The sequence below is a fragment of the Dromiciops gliroides genome, chromosome 3 (assembly GCF_019393635.1).
Source record: "Dromiciops gliroides isolate mDroGli1 chromosome 3, mDroGli1.pri, whole genome shotgun sequence".
Lineage (NCBI taxonomy): Eukaryota > Metazoa > Chordata > Mammalia > Microbiotheria > Microbiotheriidae > Dromiciops > Dromiciops gliroides.
In genome coordinates, this window is record NC_057863.1 from 356,192,006 (window position 1) to 356,212,274 (window position 20,269).

Consider the following 20,269-nt stretch of genomic DNA (forward strand, 5'->3'; position numbering starts at 1 on the left):
ATGAGCAAAATGATTAAAAAAAAAAAAAACCTGAGAAGACTTATATGAACTAACTGATGCAAAGTAAAGTGAGGAGAACCAGAAAATTATACATGGTAACAGCAATAATGTAACAATATTTAAGACTTAGTTACTCTGATCAGGGAAATAATCCAAGACAATTCAAAAGGACTCATGATGAAAAATGTTGTTATCCATCTCCAGAGAGAGAACTAAAGAATTCTGAATATAGATAGAAACATATTGTTTTTCACTTTATTTTTTCATGGGTTTTTTTTGCAACATAATTAATATGGAAATGTTTTGCATGACTTCACATGTATAATGTATATCATATTAACTTGCCTTCTCAGTGGTGGGGGAGGAGCTAGAGGAAGGAAATTTAGAACTCAAAATTTTTTAATGGAAAATTAAAAATAAATTTTATAAAATTAGTTTGATTATCATTTCTATGCAAATGATTCTCACATCTGTTTATTTAGTCCTAACTACTTCTACTGATCTCCAGTCTTGCATCTCCAATTGCCACCTGGACATCTCAAACTGGATATCCTTTAGATATCTTAAATACCAAAAGTTCAAAACTATTATTTTCCCCCCAAAAAACCCTCTCCCTTTAATTGTCAAGGCACTACCACCCTCCCAGTCACCTAAGTTCACAACCTAGGTGAGGTCAACTCCTTCCAGTAAGTAATATCCCATATCCAATCATCTATCAAATCCTGTCAACACCACCTTTATAACATGTTTACACTAACCTTTTCTCCTCTTACATTGCAGACACCCTGGTGAAGGCCCTTTTCACTTCACACTTAGACAACTGGCAATAGTCAGCTAGTTGGTCTCCCTGCGTCAAGTCTCTCTTTACTCCAATTCATTTTCCACTCAGCTATAAAACTGATCACCCTAAAATTCAGACTTAATCATATCACTACGCTATTCAATAATCTCAATGGCTCCCTATTACCTCCAAGATCAAATATAAAATCCTCTCATCTTTCCAGGCTTCTTCCATTTTACTACCATTTTACTACCATTCAGGTACTCAATGATGCAGCAACTGGACTTCTTGCTATTCCTCTATCTCCTGATTTTGAACTTTAAAGGTCAAAGTCCCTTCCTCATACCTTGCCCCTTCCTAATTTTCTAGTCTTCTTATACATTATTCACCTCCAAATATTCTTCAGTCCAATGACACTGGCCTCCTTGTGGCTTTTTCTACAAGACACTGACTCCCAACTCTGAGCCTTTTCACTGCCTGTGCTCACTCCTGAAACATTCTCCCTGCTTTCCTTTCTCATCTCCACCTTCTAGTTTCCCTGGCTTCCTTCAAATCTCAGCTAAGATGCCACCTTCTGTAAGAAACCTTTCTCTGTCCTCCTTAATCTCAGTACCTTCTTTTTGAGATTATCACTAAATTATCCTGTGTATATCTTCTTTGTACACATATTTTTGCATGTTGTCTCCCCCAAAAGATTGTGAGTTCCTTGAGAGCAGAGACCTTTTGTATTTTGTTTTGTTTGTTTATTTTGCATGATATGACAGTGCTTAGCACAGTGCTTGGCACACAGGAAGTGTTTACTGACTGACTGACTAGAAGGACAGTGGTTCCCTAGAGAGTAATAGCTAAGCTTAAAAGAGGAATAGTTTGAGGGAGGAAAGTAGATGAGTTCTAACTATCTTGGATATGCTCTATTTGAGATGCCCATGGAACAGTTTGAAAGACATCATTCAGTTGTCTTCTCCCCACTGCCTCCTCATTCACTCCTACCTCTTATAACTGTGGTCCTTCTTCTACACGCATCTTTGATCCTATTCCATTCCATCTATCTTCTCCAACAGATTGCCTTCTCTATCATTCCCCATACACTCTCTCATCTCCAATATATCCCTATCTACTATCTCCTCAGTTGCCCAGATATGCCCATGTCTTCTCCATTCTCATTCTCATTCTTTCATTCTCTCTCTCTCTCTCTCTCTCTCAGGGGTGTGGCAATGAGGGTTAAGTGACTTGCCCAGGGTCACAAAGCTAGTAAGTGTCAAGTGTCTGAAGCCATATTTGAACTCAGGTCCTGAATCCAGGGCCAGTGCTCTATCCATTTCACCACCTGCAGCTGCCCCCTTCTCCATTCTTTTTAAAGGAAAATAAAAAACCCCTACTCAATCCAACCTTCCCAGCTAGCTATTGTCCTAGAACTCCCATTCACCTCTTAGCTAAATAAAGAAAGCATGCTACAATCAGGTGGCTCCATTTCCTTTCCTCTCACTCTTCTAAACTCTGCAGTCTGGCTTCTGATCTCATCATGCAACTAAAATTACTCTCTCAAAAGTTACCCGTGATCTCTTAATTGCCAAATCTAATGTTTTTTTTTTCTTCTTCTTTTTTTTTTTTTGGTGAGGCAATTGGGGTCAAGTGACTTGCCCAGGATCATACAGCTAGTAAGTGTTAAGTGTCTGAGGCCAGATTTGAACTCAGGTACTCCTGAATCCAGGGCCGGTGCTCTATCCACTTCACCACCTAGCTGCCCCAAATCTAATGGTTTTTTAATCACTTTCCTTTTTGAACTTTCTGAAACCTTTGACACTGTCCCCCCTCCCTTCTTCTTGACACGCCTCTCTAAATTTTCAGGGTAGCAGCTCTCCTGGTTTTTATAGCTATATGAGCATTCTTCAGTTTCCTTTGGGGGGGGCATTTAAGTTATACCCAGCAATTATGGGTGTCCCCCAAGGTTCTGCCCTAGGCCCTCTTTTCTTCTTCCTTTATACAATTTGACTAGGTGATCTCACAGTTCCAATGAAATCAATTATCATCTCTATACAATAATTCTCAGATCTATTTATCTAGCCCTAAAGTTTTCTCTTCACCTTCAATTTGCAATTCCGACTGCCTCTTTAACAAGTCAAACTGGATGACCCATTGACACTCTTCTCACACTCACTCCACATATATAATCTGTTGTCAAGTCTTGTTATTTTTCACCACAACTCTTGAATGAGTCCTTTTCTCTCTATTCACATAGCCACCACCTTGGTATAGGTCCTAATGACCTCATGCTTAGTCTATTAGAACAGTTTTCTGGTTTGTAGCCCTACTTTAAGTTTCTCTCCACTCCAATTCATCCTCCTTTCAGTTGTAAAATTAATTTTCCTAAAGTGTGGTTCAACAATATCACCCCCTAATCAATAAACTCCAGTGATTCCTTGTTTTCTTCCAGGATCAAAAAATCCTATGTTTAGTTCTTAAAGCCCTTCATAACCTGATCCCTTCATATCTCTACAGTCTTCTTCCACTTGACTACCCCTCAGGTACTCAATGATCCAATGACATTGGCCTTCTTGCTATCCCTCCATCTCCTGACTTTCTGCCTTTTGATTAAGCTGTCCTCCATGTCTAGAAAGCTCTTCCTCCTCACCTTCACCTCTTGGCTTCAGCACTCGGTACAAATCCCACCTTCTACTGGAGCACTTTCCTAGTTTTCCCTAGTACCCCAATTGCTAAAAAAAAAATTTTTTTTTTGCTTAGCAAAAAAGAAATACAGGGGGAAAACAGTACATGTAGAGAGGTTGGCCTCAAAAAAACCTCACTCTGAGATTATCCCCCATTTACTCTGCATATATCTTTTACCTACATAGTTATTTGATGTTGTCTCCATTAGAATGTGACTGTTTTTGCCGTTCTTTGTATTCCCAGTGCTTAGCAATATGTGGTACATCCTAAGTGATTAATAAATGCTGACTGACTTGACTCAATTGTGAATTGGTTTAGCCATTCTGGAAAGCAATCTGGAACTATGCCCAAAACATCATCAACTGTGCATACCCTTTAACCTCGTGAAATCTCTATCAGACTCAAACCCCAGAAAAAAGTCAAAGAATGAGGAAATGGACCAATATGTACAAAAACATAGCTCTTTTTTGTAGTAGCAAAGAACTGGATTGAGGGTTCCCATCTATTGGGAATTGGCTGAACAAATTATGACATATAATGAATATAATATAATATAATATAATATAATATAATATAATATAATATAATATAATATAATATAATACAATACAATACAATATAATACAATATAATATAATATAACACTTTTGTACCATAAAGGATAAGAAACAGGTTAAAGTTTAGAGAAATCTGTAAAGACTTGTATGAACTAAAGCAGAGTGAAGAAAGTAGAATCAGAAAAACAGTAACACTGTAAAAGCAAACAACTTTTTTTGTTTGTTTGTTTTTTTAGTGAGGCAATTGGGATTGAGTGACTTGTCCAGGGTCACACAGCTAGTAAGTGTGTGTTAAGTGTCTGAGGCTGGATTTGAACTCAGGTACTCCTGACTCCAGGGCTGGTGTTCTATTCACTGCACCACCTAGCTGCCCCGCAAACAACTTTCAAAGACAAGAATTCTGATTAATAGTGTCCAACCAGGATGAACTCCGCTGCTTACTTTCTGTCAAAGAGGTAAAGGATTCAAGATACAGAATGAGAAATACATTTCTGAACATAATCGATGTAGGTTTGTTTTGCTTGACTATGCATATCTGTTGTAAGGATTTTCCTTTTCTTTTTTTAAAATTAGAGGTGAGAGTTGAGAGGGGGCATTTTTTTTTTTTTTTTGCTTAGCAAAAAAGAAATACAGGGGGAAAACAGTACATGTAGAGGGGTTGGCCTCAAAAAAAAGTTATTTCTTAATGAGAGGCTGATAAAAAAGAATAGATGATGGAGAATGATGCCACAGGGTTGTAAATGAAGAAAAGTAGCCCATGGAGGACTGACTCAATAGCCTAAGCATTAGTATTATTAAAGTAACAATTTTATAAGTATAATAATCAAATGGAATATTTATAAAGTGCCTGGCACATACTAAGCACTTAATAAAAGCTTGTTCCCTTCCTTGTTAAAATACTGATTGTTCCATATTTGTCCTATTTTCAAAGCATCATTGAGTGCATATTTCTCTTCTACTAGAGTGTAATACCTTTAAGCAAATATCATTTATGATTATTCCTTGAGAAAAACAAAACAAGAAGCAGAGAAGAACTGATCCAAGAGAAGCATTATATTTTGCTGAAAGTCAGGTGGTCAAGTTTATCAGTCCCAATTTCTCCACTAACCTTGGTCAAATAACTAAACCTCTTTAGCCTCAGTTTCCTCATATGTAAAATGAAAGGTTGGATGAAATTATCTATAAAGTCCCTTCTGGCTCTCAAGTTACATAATTCCACTCTATATTACTCTAAATCACACACAATACCTACAAAATAATATCCAATAAACTTGTTGAAATGAATAAAAATATTACTCCTCAAGGAGGATTAGAAACTAAAAGAAGGGGGCAGCTAGGTGGTGCAGTGGATAAAGCACCAGCCCTAAATTCAGGAAGACCTGAGTTCAAATCCGGCCTCAGACACTTGATACTTACTAGCTGTGTGACCCTGGGCAAGTCACTTAACTCTCATTGCCCAGCAAAAAAAAAAAAGAAAAGAAAAGAAAAGAAACTAAGAGAAGCAAACTAGTTGTCAAAGTAGGTTAGTTAAAATATCTTGTATTTTCTGTCAACAATAATAGAACTAATCAAATCAAATGGGATGCTCCTAAATGTGCCTCAAGATGTTTTGGGTTTATAGTCTTTAAAAAGAACAGTTCTCGGCACAAAGCACCCATCAATGTCATAAAATATCAGAAGGAAATACATTCTTGTTGATTAAAAAAACCATTACCTTTCTTTTTAAAAAATACTTTGAAGGAAAAAAAGTCTTTAGCATTTTCAGTTTCATGCCATCTCTATATTTTAGATAGTTCTTTTGCTTATTTTACAAATAATTCTTATTATACAATGTGCTTCCAATGCCATCACAAATTAACATGGCAGTCTTTTCATACTGCTATCCATCAGTTACCTAACAAGGTAAATAACACAGAAAATCAAAGGACAAAATCCAGGTTTAGAGAGGTAGTACTGAATATAATATTATTTAAGTCTCTTTCTCATTCCCACTAAAGTATTATAGATTATTTTAATCTAGCTTGAATTCAAAAAGCCAAAGCTGAAATATTATTCAGAGTGCTTTTATAGAAGAAAAACCATTTCCCTTCCCCCATACAAATCCCTCACCTATAATAATAGACCCTTGGGTATAAAATGGAAACACACAACCATTCTAACACTTTGGTTTATTAAATCTCAATTCACTAGATCATATTTCAAAATGCCCAGAACAGAATTCACAAGAGACTATGCAGATATATTTCTAAAAACAGTAAGAGGAGAAGCTGCTTTCTATGCGTTTGGATGGAAACATCTTCACAATGCTGGAGGTTGAAAACCTTTGTTCTCAAGATAAGAAATTGATGCAGACTCAGAAATAACAGGTTTCTCTCCTTTGGTTCAATTAGGCTTTTAAATTAAAAAAAAAACCCTCAGGACTTATTTCAGAAATCACAATGAATAATGTAAGAAAGGCTGTCCATTTTAATGTTCCTTCCTATTATAGCAACATCCTACTCACAAGAACTATTTTTCTACCCTTTCACTACATTTCACATACCAAACTAGAAACAAAGACTACCAGAAATTACCTGGATCACAAGACAAATCGGCTGACAAAAGGCTTGTTTCCATGGAGTAGATCAGGCTGAAACCCTTTCTCCATAGCACCATTCCCCCGGCCATTCCTTGGCTTTTCCTTTCACGTTTTCATGTGACTTTCCTGGAAAGGCATCTGTCTGATGGTTTTACTGACTATATGAAGGATGCTAAGAAACTCCACCTCTTCCCTTATCCTCCACCACCAATCATCTACCATCATCATCTGAGGCCCAGCACTGCGCTGCTAATGGACAGGCAGAGAACAGCATCTATTTGTATACCTCCCCCAACAGTAAAGGAAGCAAAGATTTAACTTGAGATTTTTTACACAGTTACTACATAAAGAATATGATGTAAGTATAAAAGGTCAAACTACAGCATCACAAATGTCTCACCATAAATATATACGTGTAACTTTCCTCAGAATTTAACAGCCATGATTTTTAATAAATATAATCCTTCACCAGAAAGAGAGGGGGAGAAGAGGGTGAAATGATCCTGAGGACATCGTTAAAATTTGTTGTTCCTTATTCCTCCTTACTCTTAGAATATAATAAACCAATAAGCATGATTTATAAAAAGGCATTTTCAGATTTCCCACTGTGACAGGTTAAATCCATAGACAATTAAGGGTAAGGTGCACAAAAACTGAGAGAGGGGAAAGCATTTTCTGCCCCAATGATCTGAAATTAGGTTTGTAAGCAAGGTTAGCAGGAGAGAAATTTCTTCAAGCTATTCTGTTTGATTATTGTAATCTTCCCTGGGCCCTAACTGTGCCCAAGGCAATATGAGGTCTAGTGGTCTACTAATGCATCAATACTGCAGCAGAATGAGACAGTGACAGGGGAGAAAGTCATTTAAACCATTTTCTAGAAACTATGCAGTTTTGCTAAAAACAAAAAGTTGAATCCAACACTACTCTCATAAAATCATAAGATTGTAGACAGGACTTCAAAGACCATCTACTTGAACTCCATTTCACAAATGGGGAAAAAACAACAACAAAAAAAACAGGTACAGAGTGGTTAAAAGACTTGCCCAGGTTCACACTAGTAAGTGGATGAGGCAATATTTGAATCCAGGTCATCGTGACCCAAAGTCAAGAGCCCTAGCTACTACAGCACTCAATGCCCTGAATATTCCACTGCTATTCCAAATGATTTCCCAATATGAAGAGGTCAAGAGAACTTTAGGAATTGTTTTTTTCACCTAGTTGCCAAAGGTAAGGATTAAGCACCAGCTTCTACTTGCTCCTAGACTGCAATTCAACAAACATTTAAGTTTCTACCATGTACAAGTGACTCTGTTTGGTATTAGGGACCCCCCCCAAAAAAAGCCAATCAATAAAAGATATATAGTTTCTGGACTATCCCAAATGAAAAACAAGCACCTTACTTTAATCAATCATTAATGCAGTACCTACTATCGGTCAGGCACTATGCCAGATAGGCACTGATGATACAAAGACAAAAATGAAATAGCCCTTACAATCCAGGAGCTTACATGGTATCAGGAGAGATAACATATGTACCTAAAAGTACATACAAAATATATGCAAAGTAAATTACAAGTTGGGGGGGGGGGTGAGACGATATGAGGAGGTACTAGTCCTGGAAGATCAAATATAAAATGACATTTGAGTTCAAGAATTCAAATATTTATTAAACGCCTACTGATCTCCTCAGTACTCACTGGTGGTTGTTTATAATATTAATCTCAAAGAATATTAGGGTTCTTAGAGATTATTTACTTTAACATATTTATTTTACAAATAAAGAATTTGAGGTCCACAGTATTGAACATTTCTTTGGCTTTGAAAAAAGGTATTGCCCTCTTCAAGGCAGTTTCTATTGAGGAAAGAAGTCAAAATCTATACTGTAGTGAACTAAGTTTCTAAATCTTTCCCCTCATCCATCTCCTTTCCATAGATCGGTGATAAAAATGCATACAAACAACAAAAATATACAACAATGATAAGGATTGTGAAGTGTGCACAACATCCACCAAAGCAGATTGCAACTCCCTTCACAATTTAGAAGATAAGCTATGAGAATGGTTTATACAGAAAAAAAATTCATCGACCTATGGCCAGCCTGGTGAAGAACCTCTATAATAACAGTAAGATGTAAAAATATTAAAAGACTCAGAAGACAGCCTCCAGAACATTGAGGGGATTTATGAGTAGATATGGCCAAGAGCAGATGGGATGGGATGAGAGGTGATGAACAAGGAACGTAGAAAACTTTGCCTTGGCAAAAAAGGGCCACCTCTTTATGAGATGGGTGGAGGAGGTGGTGAGAGCAGACATCCTATGAGACAGGAAATATGAAAATTACTAACTGAATTTTACTCAAGAGGAAATCAAGTCTTACAGAGTTAAGAAACTTATCCAATATCACATGTTAGGGAGTCTGCAAGTCAGGATTCAAACTGAGGGCTATTAACTCCAAAGCTAACATAACTCTTACTAAATTTTGGCCTGTTATTGACAGAAAGCAGTATAAAACAAATCCAATCCTGGGTCTTTCTTAAACCTCAGTAACCTTTAATCATTTTCCCAGCAGAGCAATTATACTACTCTAGGCTGGGTATATCCAGTTATCTGCTCAAGTTATCTAGTCAAGTCAGTCCATAAGCATTTCTTAAGAGCACACTATATGTGTGCACTGTTCTAAGGGCAGAGGATTTAAAAAAAAAAAAAAGCAAAAATAGTCCCTATTTTCAAGGATTCTAATTGGGGAGAGAACATAAAAATAATTAGGTATATACAGAGAAGGAAAGTAATCTTAGAAGGGAAGGAACTAGCAGCTGCAGTGACTTAGAAAAGGCCTCCTGCAGAAGATAAGACAATTTAAGTCTTGGAAAGAAACCAGGAAAGAATCTCAGGGCCCCAGCTAAGAGTATCTTCCAAATCTTTGCATCAAATTTCTCTGATAGGAGTTTGGTATCCAAGATAGATATACAATTAACAGATTTAAAACCAAAAGCTATTCCCTCAATAGATAAGTGGTCAAGGAATATTAACAAACTTCTCATAAGAATAAAAATGATAACAATAGCACTGCTATATTACTATAAGATTTGCAGCCAGGGATACCTAGATGGCTCAGCAGATAGAGTACCTAGCCTGCAGTCAAGAAGACCTGGATTCAAATCCAGCCTCAGACACTTCCTACCTGTGTGACCCTGAGCAAGTTACTTAACCCTGTCTGCCTTAGTTTCCTCATCTGTATGAGAAATAAATGGCAGTATCTTTGCCAAGAAAACCCAAATGCAGTCATGAAGAGTCCAACACAATTGAAATGACTGAACAACAATGGTCTGTAAAGAGCTTTACAAATCTTCTCTCATTTGATCCTGTCTAAGGCTATATTTTAACTCAGGTCTTCCTAACTCCAGGTCCAACACTTTCACTATACCACCTAGCTGCCTATTAAAAACCATAAGAAACAATGCCTCAAATCATTAATATTTAAAAGAAATGCAAATTAAAATAACCTTGAAGTTATACCTTACACCCTGAACAGACAAAGATGACGAAAGATGGTAATAATCAGTGTTAATTCGGGAATGGGTAAACAAATTGTGGTACATGAATGAAATAGTTCTATGTTGTAAGACACGACCATTTTTAGATTTATGATTAATATGGAGAAGCATGGAAAGATACGCATGAACTGATGAAGACTGAAGTAAGCAGAGCCAAGAATCCAATAAACACAATGATTCCAATGACATAAATGGAAAGAACCACAGAAAAATCAAAAGTATATGAGGGGGCAGCTAGATGGCGCAGTGGATAAAGCACCGGCCCTGGATTCAGGAGTACCTGAGTTCAAATCCGGACTCAGACACTTAACACTTACTAGCTGTGTGACCCTGGACAAGTCACTTAACCCCAATTGCCTCACACACACACACAAAAAAGTATATGTATGCTACAATATTACAAAGAACAAGCAAGGCTCCAAAGAGAAACAAGATGCTCCCATCTCAGTCCTTTACACAGAGGGAAGGTCTACAAGTGTAGTAGAGTACACATACTTTGAACAGTTTCATGATGTAATAATCAATTTTGCTGATTTTTAAAATCTTTTTTATTTTTTAAATGCATTATTTATTATATAGGGTGGCTCTCTTGGAAGGGAAGGGAGAGCAATACTAGGGAAAATTTTGGTGATAAAAAAAGACATCAAAAATTTTTTAAAATTCAATTATCTTCCACTGCAGAAGACAATCCTATAGCCAGATTCACCTACTCTATGAATTGAATTCACTGTTCCATTTTCTGATCCCGAATTTACTCTCAGCCAACCAGGAAGCTTCTCAAAATTATGCCAGACTTGTGGGAATAGAGACCATACAACCACTCGGCTAATCGACTTTCCCTCACAAAAGGAAATACAGATGTTTCCTTCACTGCAAAAATAAAAATTTAAATGGACAGATGTCACCCCCAAAGTTTCCAAAAGACCCTTTCCATACTAACTGCATTAGCAAGTGGGACATATTAGAGGATCTAAATCAAGAATGAAATGGCATCTTAGTATATAAAATAGTTTTTCAAGCCCAGATTCTATTTTCATATGTAGAAAATTTCAAATCCAGAAGAGTAGAATTTAACCACAAATTGAAATATAAGGCCAATGTATTTTAGTGTCAAAATTTAAAATAACCATCCTATATCAAGCAATAACAATAAACAACAACAAGGACAAGAACAACAAAGCAGACCACGCATTCCAATCAAAAAAAGAGGTCCAGAATTTAACAGAGAACACAGAAGAGAAGGAAAGGGGGAAAATGCTTTGGAGAGGGTAATCAGCCAGTATGCTAATTTAAGCACCACCATTATAGCTTCAGAGTACTAACTACTTGTTCCAATAAGGATTTTTTTTTTAATTAAGGGAGAGTGGAGGAGGAATAGAAGGGTCAAAGAGGAGCTCTAACAGGGGACATAAAAATACTCTATCTGCTGCTTACACAGCTGTATTACTGTCTTGACGTCAATCTCAAGACTCCTGGGGAGTTCAGCAACAACTCATTCCTTGGTGTTTGCTGTATAGTACGAGTTGAAAAGTAAAATTAATCTTGATTATTTTTTAAATTAGTTTCCATGATAATTATTTTCAATTCGAAAAAAACTTGGGGCATGAGAAAAGAATAGCAGGAGTGGACAAATAAACATTACCTTTGTAAGACAATAACTGTGATTTTATTGGTAAGGGTTAACTCACATTAAAAAAAAAAATCACTCTATTAACACCTGTCTGTAAACACTCTAAAATTTATAGGTGCAGTCTGAAGTACTGCGGCTAGAGATAGAGAACTAGCCTCAGTCGCTGAGTCTAGGCTTCAAGACTAGCCACTGACACATATGAGTAGTGTTACTCTAGTTAAGTCACAACTTCTCAGTGCTGCAGGTATTTCCCAAATTAAGCAGTTAACACTTAATTATTCAGAGACTGATTAACCAGTTTGTATATGAATTATGTCTTTTTTGTGCTTGGACTCTGAGTGGCAGTTTATTTTCACTGTAAGAGTAAAACTCCAATCTCTCAAGTTAACATTTTTCAGTTGTGGTTATGGGGAAAAGAGATAGTGAGTGACTCTGCAGGAGTAGTTTAGTGGGCAAAGGGACAAGAGAGCTATATGAAACTAAATGGTGAATCTTTATGTAAAAAATTATAATGAGTTATTAGTAAAATTGAAAACATCTATGTAAAGTAGGTGAGGGCAGATTTGATTAAAATCAAACTGATTTAAATCATGACAAAGCAACAGACAAGATTCTATTTAAACAATTTTGTTCACAATTCTCTGATATAAGATTAATAACACTTCACAACTCAGATAACAACACACACAATAACATTCACAATGCAGATAAATATTAAGACACTATGCAGTTGGGGGCGGCTAGGTGGCGCAGTGGATAGAGCACCGGCCCTGGAGTCAGGAGTACCTGAGTTCAAATCCGGCCTCAGACACTTAACACTTACTAGCTGTGTGACCCTGGGCAAGTCACTTAACCCCAATTGCCCTGCAAAACAAAACGAACAAAAACCCCACAAATAACAAAGGAGAAAAAAAGTTAAGCTCAATATATATAAACCAAATCTGACAGTGTATGCAACATATACATATATAATCCTGGACCTTTCATACAAAACGGAGATGGGACATTTTTTCATTTCTTCTCTGGAGTAAACACCAGTCATCAATAAAAGGTGTCACATTTTGTTTTATTCTTTTCATTTATATTTTGTTATAGACATAGTTTCTGGTTCTGCTTACTTGATACTCTACATCAGTTAATACAAATTGTTCTGAATTCCTAGTACTTAAAACTCAAATTATAGTATATTATATTATATACTATAATTTATGCAATTCCTAAGAAATGAGCACCAACTTCGTTCCCAGTTTTTCACTACGACAACAGGTCCTACTATTAATATGTTCTGGCTATGTAGGGCCTTTCTTTTGATCCTGTACCTCTTCATGGTATATAACCAGCAGTAAGATCGCTGGGTCAGAGGTCATGGACAGGTGATTCCTTTGTTATCTCCCCCCACCCTACCCTCACTTGCCACCCCACAAAAGAAGGATGAACTAATTTGTAGCTGAATCTCTATAGTCTCTATGTAGCTCTTCCAATGCTGACTATCCCATTTTTGCCAATTTAGATATTCATTGGTTGTAGCTGGGCCACACTAATACAATTAACATGATAATACTATCTAAATTTAGTGATTTAGTGCTATATCAAACTATCAAGGAGTTCTTTTATAGAAAGAGACCAAAAATTTTAAAAGCAAAATTTATCAGAATAAAAGTCCTATAATATCAAGGAACTGATGGGGGGGGGCAGGAAGTATTAATGATAGGAGTACTTCTAAATTTCAAACATGTCAAACATTATAAAGGTGTAATCAAAATAAAACAAAAAAGCAAACACCCCAACCCTATTTAATACTGATTTTAAAAATAGAAAATTCATTAAGGGACCAAATAATATAAGCAAAAATAAAAAACAACTGAACTTAATAGCCCAGTGTTAGATAAACCCAAGAACATAAAATATTTGGGAAAAGACTTCCTATACAAAAACTTCTGAAAAACAATTTGACAAAAAATATGTTTAAATCAGCATCATAAACCATACAACAATCACAAGATCACAGATTTATAGCTAGAAGGGAGCCTAGTCCAACCTCCTCAATTTAAAAATGAGTAAAATGAAGCACAGAGAAAATGAGGGACTTGCACAGGGTCACACAGCTGCTAAGTATTTGAGGTGGGATTTGAACCTAGGTCTTCCTAAATCAGATACAGTGTTCTTTCCAGTACACTACGCTGCCTCTCAAAATACTAAAAATAAATAAATAACTGGTCTAAATATAAAAGGTTATACCATAAAAAAAAAGAATTGGAGGAAAATAGAAATGGTACTTTTCATAACAAGAGCAATAGGGAGAATTCTTAACCAAACAGGGGATGGAAGAGACAAAAGAAGATAAATTACAGGCATCTAAGTGACAGTACACAAAGAGGTACACTCAGAGTCAGAAAGACTTAAGTTGAAAATCTGTCTCAGACACTTGATGGCTACGTGACCCCAGATAAGTCACTATACCTGTTTGTCTCGGTTTTCTCACCTGTAAAATGCAGATAATAATACCACCTAGTTCCCAGAGTTGTAAGGATCAGATGAGGTATTTGTAAAGTGCTCTGAATATGTTTAAGAACTATATAAATGCTAGCTATTATTAATTTTATTTAAATAAAATTGAAAAGTTTCTCTAGGAACAAAATCATGGGAAAGAACTACCTATTTTACAAGAATTGTTAGTAAAAACAAGCTGACAGAAATTAGGGTTAGACAAAGGTCTTACATTACAATAAGTGCAAAATGAATATCTGACCTAATCATTATCAAGAAAATCAGAAGAGATATAGATCTTACATCATTCACAGTTATGGCTAGGACATGAATTCTTATCCAAATAAGGAACAAAAACAATTACAAAAGACAGAACACATAACTGTGACAAGATAAAATTAAAGATCTTTTACATTACCAATATTAATTCAACTCTGATAAAAAGAGAAGCAGCAGAAAAGGAAAAAAAATTGTATAAAATAACTCTGATAAGGGCTTAATAGCCAAGTTATGTAGACAACTAATAGAAAAATGTATGACTAAAAATAATTTTCCAATAGATAACTGGTCAAAAAATATAAAGAAGCTGTTCTCGAAATAAGAATTACAAACTAGAAACAACCATAACAGAATATTCCAAATCATTAATGAGAGAAATTCAAATGAAAATGACTGAGGTTTCACCTCAAACCCAGAAAACTGGCAAAGATGACAAAAGGCAGGAATGATCAAAACTGAAAGGGTTATACATATTAGTACAATGTTGGTTTTGCTCTGAATTGGTTCCAATATTTTGTAAAGTAATTTGTAATTTTGTGAAGAAAATAACTAATTTGTCTATATACTTCGACCCAAAATGTCCAATGTTAGGTATATACTCCAAGGAGGTCAACAATAAAAATAAATAACCCACACAGATCAAAATATTTATAGCAGCATTTGTTATAGTAGTAGTAGTAGTCTTCAATGAAAAAGAGGAAAAAAACATAGTTGGGTCTTTTTTTAACTTTGAAAATTACAAAGTTATTTAAAATATGCAAGACTATTTACACCAACAGTAAGGAAGAAAGTCTTTCTATGACAACTGTCCCCATATTGAGTTTATTTTTAGGTAACGACTAATGGTTCTGAGGTTCCTTACAAACTCAATGTTTTCATTAATGACTTCTGGCTTCCTTTTATGGTTTGTGACAGGTTGGTAACCGTCATTCTATAAATGATTATCTGAAGCTCATCTGCCATTTTTATGCCCATTTTATGCCATCTTCTACAATTTATGCCTTTGTACTTAAAATTTTACTACCTACAAAACTGTACCTTTCCCTTTTCTCCCCAGACCATCTATAAAAATGATAAGACCAGTTTCAGGATCAATTCCTACAGAATCCTACTTTTAATACTTATCCATCCATAAAAGTGCTGATTTATTCCCGTTCTTTGTTTTCTTTTTTAAGTCAATTTCCTATCCATCAGTAAACATTCCCATTCATCAGAGAGTAACTTAATTTGTTTTAATTTTTTTCAAATATTCTTTGGTGAGATACCAACCTCTTCAAAGATTCTTTGAAGTCAGCAAGATATAGTTTTTTAAAAAGAAAGAAAAGAAAAAAGGCAATGGATTTTAAGTCAGAAGCTCTGAGTTCAAATCCTGACTCTTCCACTTACTACTTTTGTGGTTTGGGGAAAGTAATTTAGTATCTCTAAACCTCTGTTTCCTCATCCGTAAAATATGGTTGAGCTAGATTACTTCTAAGGTTCCTTCCAATTCTTTATGATCCTATTTAAGTTGATATAAATTGCATCCGCTAGCTCCCTTCATCAGCCTATTTGGGATGTACCCAATACTATCCACTTCTTACTTGTCTCCTCAGAGGATTTTTCTAAATTAACCTAGATTTCCTTTATTGGAATTATCTTTTCTCCCAAAAGGAGGTTGTAATAATAGTTTCAATACATTAGTGACTGTCACCAAAATATGAAATAACTGTAAAATAGCTAGTTGAGTTTTTTAAGAACATAGCAAAACTGACAAATATTTTATCTTCAAAGTAGTAACCTCAAGAAACAAACTTATTCCCAACAATGTCACCATTACTGAAAACTTTTTTGAAACTGCCTTCAGAGTTATACCTAGGAAAATCGTATTACTCTGAAGTCACTACCCAGTACTCAGTCTTCTTCAGCAGATTGCCCCCATTATCATCTCTTCTTTCTCACTTCTTATCTTCAATCTCCAGCTGCTTTCCTACTGCCTCCAAATATGCTCATTCCTCCATACTCAAAAAATTCCACTTAAACTAAACATTCCCATTAGTTACTGTTTCATATCTCTCCTTCCTTTTCTGGCTAAACTTCTTGTGGAGGCTATCTGCAAACTGTGGCTCCACTTACTTTCCTCTCTCTTCTTACCTCTGTATGGTTTGGCTTCTGACTTCATTATTCAACTGAAACTCTTCTCTCAAAAGTTACCAATGATCTCTTAATTGCCACATCTAATACCTTATTTTTCAATTCTCACCCCTTTCTTTTTAACCTCTCTGCAACTTTTGTCACTGTCAATCACCCTCTTCTCCCTGATAACCTCTTCCCGATAGGTTTTCACTATGCCATTCTCCTCTGGTTCTCTTCCTACTTATTTAACCACTCCTCATTCTCTAATGAATTTCTATCCAGATCACAAACGCTAAGAGTAGATGTTTCCCAGTGCCCTGTCCTGGTCCTTCTCTTCTCCCTCTATTTCATTCAGTGATCTCATCAGCTTCCATGGATTCAGTTATCATTTCTATGCTGATGATTCTCAGACCTACTTACCTAGCCTTAACCCCTCTCTTAACCTGCACTCACCAATGACATATGTCAAACAATGTCCCCATGACATCTGAAGCTCAACATATCCAAAACTGCATTCATTATTTTCCCCCAAAACCTTCCCTTTTCCAAACTTACTTATTAAAGTTGAGGGCACCACCAACTTCCTAATCACCCAGGCTTACAACCTAAGTGTTATCCTCAAGTCCTCACTTTCAACACTCCCCCCCCCACCCCGCAAATCCATCTGGTCATCAAGTTCTGTCATGTCTAGCTTTCTAGCTTCATAGATCTCGTTTAATCCCCTATCTCTTCTCCAAGATCACCACTGATGCATCACCCTGGTGTAGACCATAATCACTGCATGCTTGAACTACTACAGTAGCCTTGTGGTTGGTCTTCCTGCCTCAAGTCTCTCCCCACTCCAATCCATTCTACACTTACCTATCAAGCTAATCTTCTTAAAGTACAGATCTGATCATTCCCCATTCATTCAATTCCAGTGGTTCCCTATCTGACTCAAATATAAAACTCTCTATTTGGCATTCGAAACTCTTTATAGGCGCTCTCCTTCTTTACTCACCATCAATGACTCTGTGATCCAGTGACACTGGGTTCTTACTGAGCCTTTGCACTGGTTGTTCCCCTTGGCTGGAATGCCCTTCCCCCTCACTTCAGTCTCCTGGCTTCCCTTCAACAGGAAGCCTTCCCTTTCACATCTCTTTTCTCCCTGTACTCCCCCATCCTAGTGCCTTTCATCTGAGATAGAATCTTCTCTAGATATCTTTTATGTACAATTTTTTGCATGTTATCTCCCACATTAGAATGTTATTAGTTCCTTGAGGAAAGCACTGGTTTTTTGCCTTTCTTTGTATCTCTAGTGCTGTAGCACAATGCCTGGCACCAAGTGCTTAATAAATATTTGTTGCATATCTCTGAATAATCTAGTTTCCAAAATCCCAATCTGCACTTAAAGATCAAAGACTTGTTACTACTTAAAGATATTAAGTATATGCTAAAGATCATTAGAATTTTTACAAAATAGCTTTGAACAAAAGCAAGCAAAATGGCTGAATTAAACACACACACACACACACACACACACACACACACACACACACACACACACACACACACCCCTTTCTAAAGTGACTACTTTCATCTGTGTGTGTTTAGGCCCTAGTATGCATTTAAAAATCAATACTTTATAATTAGAACATGTTTATAAGGCTTATTATTCCAGTTCCATAATTTTATCCAAGTTCCTTCAGAATTCTTGATATAGATGATCTTGATGATATCCACAGTTTAACAGCTTCATCTAAATATATGCATATTTACCACCATTTCATCTTATATAGGTCACAAGTCTGCATTAAAAGACAATGAGGAAATTTTAAAAAACTTATAAAAGACAATTGTGGAGTGGAAGTATTCTAGTAAGACTAAGGAAAAAATAATCTTCTTGGTCTCTCTCTTTTTTCATTAGTGAACACGCTTTTTTTCACTATACAGATAGATCAAGTGGTGATCCAAATAGTTCAGAAAACATGAAAATTACAAAGTGTGCCTTGAATTCAGTTTTAATCCAGCTAATTTCCAATCTTGCCCACCTAGCTATAGTCTACATTCTTTTACCTTCTTTGCTTGTGGTTAATGTTTGCATAAAAAAAATAATAACATAGAACGAACATTAAAGAGAGCTGCGCATTAATCCTTGTGCTACTGAGTAACTTTTGCAAAGTCACTTAAAATCCCTGTAGCTCAGTTTCACTGAGTGTAAAATGAAGGGGTGTTGGCCCTGATAAATTCCAATGTTATTTCCAATTCTAAAATTGTATGTCTATGACCTTTCCCCTCTCTACAAAAGCCACTCTGTACTGTGTCTCCTAGTATCTAATCTTTTTTTTTAATCTATGACACATAATATTCCTGGATTTTGAATGGTCTTATAATCACAGATATTAAGAGTTGGAAGGAACCTCAAGAGATCATCTGGTCCAGACTCTTGTCTTTTGGAAGGTGAGGTACTATAAAAACAATTTACAGATGATCTTAAAAATCATGTAAGATATGGAGAAGCTAAATGATTTATCCACTGAAAACTTGAAATACCAGAGAGGTTAAATAACTCACCCAATTTCACATAGTTAGCAAGTAGCAGAGGAAGAAATGGAACACAGATCTTCTACCTACTAGTGTGTACAGATCTTTTCAAAATTGCATGTTGTCCTTTCCATATGGTAAAAAGTCCAATGAAATGTTTAAGTTGAATGGACTACCTTATGAAGTAATACGTTACCTCTCACTGATGATCGTCTAATGAAGACTAATGTAACCACTTATCCATTAAGTTGTACAAAGGATTCTCATTCAGGTATAGATGAACTAGACTAGGGTCCTTTCCAACTTATACTATAACACTTATTATTTATATTTACCTCAATATATACCACCCTTACATTCAACCTTCCCTATGAGTTTGAAGCTTAGCAGCACATTATTATCATCACTAATAATAAGTATTATATCAATAATTAGGCACTTACACGAATATACACTTTTTAAACTTAGCAAGATCTTTCAACACTTTCAATCACAGTGATATTGATCCATTTATTTTCAAAGGATGAACAACACCACCATTACATCTCACTTTCTAAGCGTCTCACGTGTTCAGATTCACATATAAAGCATGACCTTACTTTCTTTCCCAATACTTCTCACTTCTGTCTTCTGCACATATGATGGTCAACTACTTTGTCATATACATGTTCCTTAAGTAAGTCATCAAATTCCCTCCTGTTTTCTGTCAATACAAGTCTCATGCAGTTCATTCTTAATACAAGCTCTCTCAACCCCCTACTTTTCAGTTTAAAAAATATTCTTGTATCTTTTTAATTTCAACAACCTGGTACAATTTAGTTCATTTTCATGTATAGGCTACATCTTTACAAGGCCTAAAAGGTTTTCAAAAGTCTGAAATAAATCTAAATCCTTATTCTGACCACACATTAAGACTCTACAGGGAGGCAGCTAGGTGGCGCAGTGGATAAAGCACTGGCCTTGGATTCAGGAATACCCGAGTTCAAATCCAGCCTCAGACACTTGACACTTACTAGCTGTGTGACCCTGGGCAAGTCACTTAACCCTCATTGCCCTGCAAACAAATAAACAAACAAACAAAAAACCACAAAACCAAAAAAA

General features: G+C 36.0%; 1 protein-coding gene across 7 annotated transcripts in view; it reads right to left on the bottom strand.

The window, feature by feature from the left end:
* The window catches only part of ARHGEF12 (Rho guanine nucleotide exchange factor 12), a 188,955-nt gene that overhangs the window by 129,981 nt on the left and 38,705 nt on the right, over positions 1–20,269 (bottom strand). Inside the window, exon 1 of one of the 7 annotated variants that reach the window (XM_043994777.1) lies at positions 6,579–6,737. The exons of the other annotated variants lie outside the window; for them this stretch is intronic. The gene's annotated coding sequence lies outside the window, so the exon portion shown is untranslated. Of the gene's footprint in view, positions 1–6,578; positions 6,738–20,269 lie in introns of those variants that run through there. 7 annotated transcript variants of the gene reach the window in all.